This window comes from Nematolebias whitei, chromosome 13 (genome assembly GCF_014905685.2).
Source record: "Nematolebias whitei isolate Nwh7 chromosome 13, NemWhi1, whole genome shotgun sequence".
In the NCBI taxonomy this organism is placed as follows: Eukaryota; Metazoa; Chordata; class Actinopteri; order Cyprinodontiformes; family Rivulidae; genus Nematolebias; species Nematolebias whitei.
In genome coordinates, this window is record NC_056510.1 from 42,268,499 (window position 1) to 42,271,707 (window position 3,209).

Here is a 3,209-nt window from a genome sequence, read left to right on the forward strand (position 1 = left end):
GAAGTTTGGTTATTAGGTGAAGTGGCTGATTTTCCATTAGTAACTGCGTCAAATAAAGAACTAGAAGCGACAAAATGTTTCTTGAAACGGTTCAGGATCTCGCGCTGATTTGACACAGGAACAGAGTTAACAAGAAGTTATGATGGGGGTCAGATGAATGGGGGCTGCCCGAGAGAGATTTGATGGTTTTCCAGAATCTTTTAGGGTCATTTAGATTTTTGGAGGTCTGAGATAAGAAATAGTTACGTTTTGCGGCTTTGATGGAAGTTGTACATTTATTCCTCAGCTGCCGAAAACTCAACCAATCAGTGTCTGAGCCAGATTTTCTCGCTGTGGCCCAAAGATGATCTCTCTTGTGCAGGAGGTCACCTAGCTCTGGAGTAAATCAGGGGCTGTCACATCCCTTTATTCTGAACTGACGAAAAGGAGCATGTTTGTTCACAAAATAAATGAAACTATTACGAAAATAGTTCTAAGCGGTGTTCACATCGTCAGTTAATAGAATACGATGCCAGTCAAAGTGAGATAGATCCCAGAGAAATGACTGTTCACAAAAACATTTCAAATCCCTTTTTTGAATTAATCTGGGCTTAGAAGGTGGAAGTTTAATGTCTCTGAGAGCCGCTATTACACAATGATCACTCAAGATGTCAGCGAATACACCTGTACCAGGGAATTTGTGAGGCATATTTGTTAGAAACAGGTCTAAGATGGAAGATTTTTCAGGACAGTTTTTGTTTGGTCTAGTGGGAGAGTCAATGAGTTAGGTCAGATTAAGAGATAGGCAACATTCCTTGAATTTATCACAGAGGGGGGTCGACTTATCCCAGTCAATGTTGAAATCTCTTACTAAAAAAATCTCTGTAAATTTTAAATTTCCAAGTAATTCTATCAGGGAGGTCAGAGCCTCAGGTGTTGCTCAGGGGGGATGATAACAACCCAGTACAGATAAGATATGGCCTCCTTTCAAGGTGATGTTTACAGCTAAGGCCTCAAACTGGTTTGGGACTGTTTTAGAAGACACAAGACTAGAAACCAGAGAATCTCTGATGTAAATAGAAACTCCACCCCCCCCCCCCCCTTTTTTTTGACGATCACAGCAATAGATGTTAAATCCATTGATTACCAGGTCATTATTCAGTACAGATTTGTTGAGCCAGGTTTCAGAGATGAAGATTACATCTGCCCCAGAAGAACTGACCAGAATTTTCAAGGCATCAAGTTTTCTCAGAAGGCTACGTGCGTTTACATGCAGAAAATGAAGTCCAGACATGTTTTTAAGGTCATTTGGTGTGCTGTAATTACTGGGGGGTCCAGGGTTGGGCTGAATCCCTGAGAGCAGTAACAACATTAACAGACATTTTCTTGAGTTTTTCGTGACTGATGTGTAATTACAGGAGTTAACAGTGTGACAATTAGCCCCCATAATTGAACCATGAGATACAATGAAGACGTGATCATTCAGAACCCAAAAACAGTGAAAGTTGCATTGATGGCCAGATCCAGATGTATTAACAATATTCAGTGACTCCAGATAGTCTGAGATCTGACAATAATGACAATAATATGAATGGTGCAGAAAAGTCTCAGACCATAAAGCGTCACAAATCAAATGGGCAAACAAATCCGACGAGGTGGTCCAACTGCAGTTTGAGTTGGGCTGACTGCGAAGATGGATGGATGCTCCCATGAGAAACAGAAGCTGGGTCCAGAATCAACAGGCAGAAACAGATAATTTACAGCAAATAGCAGAGTGAGCTGCCAGAAAGCAGGAAGTCAGAAAAACCTCCTGAAATGAAAGGCATGGTCCTAGCTCATCAACAGGGGACAACAGAGTGATCCGGAATAAAAATTATTTATTATCCAGGTGAGTTTGGGTGGAAACCTGCAGCAACTCCAATGCAAACTCCGAACTTCTCTCAAGCACCACACAGTGCTGCTCCTACGTGCTTCACTCCGCTTCTCTGCATGTCACCCTGCTCGTCTGCTCCTCCGCACCCCATAGCACGAGAGGCCACCCCCGGCGAAAAACAACGAGATTGACCAGAGAGGCTGAAGTCGTCCCTGGCCCGGTTCTGCTCCGGTCCTGTTCCGGCAGCGCTTCAAAGCATCAGAGTGTCTCCTCTAGGCAAACACAGTGATTCCCATGGAGGTGGACAGTCCTTCGTTTAAAGGTAACGGACTGCTCATTGAGACTGAGACAGGCTCTACTGAAGACAAAGTCTCCCACAGCCAACTCGGATCGGTTCTGGTCCTATTCGGGGACACAGGTACACTTCCCCAACACCGAATGAAGACACGAGGGGCCAGTCCAGCAGAAAGCCAGCGAAAAAGCCAGCAAAATACCACACAGCAATTCTTGTTGAAACCAGGTAAAACCACAAAGGTCCAGATGAGAAGTTCAGTTGGGGTCCAGAGAGAGAGAAAAAAACACCGGACCTTTGTGCGACGACTCCCCAGCTCAAGGGGTCACCTGGCCGGCAGGGTGCGCTCAGAGTGACTGGTGGGGTGGGAGCGGTTGGTCCTGGGCTGAAATAAATTTTTGGACGGTCCCGTCCGGCTCTTTGAGTCACTGAACACCAAATTCGGTTGGAAGGGGGACTAACGTTAGTCCGGTTCGAAAAATGGAAGAGTACAGAGAGCCAACATGACAGAAAATGTGTGAATTACCTTTCTGGAGCATGTTTGTAATATTAGGAGAAAGACTATGTTGGACTCAACCCATAACACTTACCGGTAAGTCTTAACAGCCAGGAACAACAACAGCCGCAGCAGTGGGTTGAATTCAAAGATCAATCCAACAGCCCTATTTGTTAAAAGATTAACATCAGTAATGCTTAAACCTTTTTTCTTCCTAGGTTTTATTTCTACAGCAATTACTTGTAACAGTCCTAACATTAGATAATACAGTAGTCCCTCGTTTATGGCAGGGGATTCGTACCTTGAAGCCATGTGATAAGTAAAAAAAACCGCGAAGTAGGAATAGTAGTACATGTAGTAAGAAGTATAAATAAATATTATATATTTTTTAATATATATTTATATATATATATATATACTTTGTATATATATATATATATATATATTTATATATATATATATACTTTGTATATATATATATATATATATATATATTTATATATAAATATATATATATATATATATATATATATATATAAATATATATATATAATATATATATTAGGGGT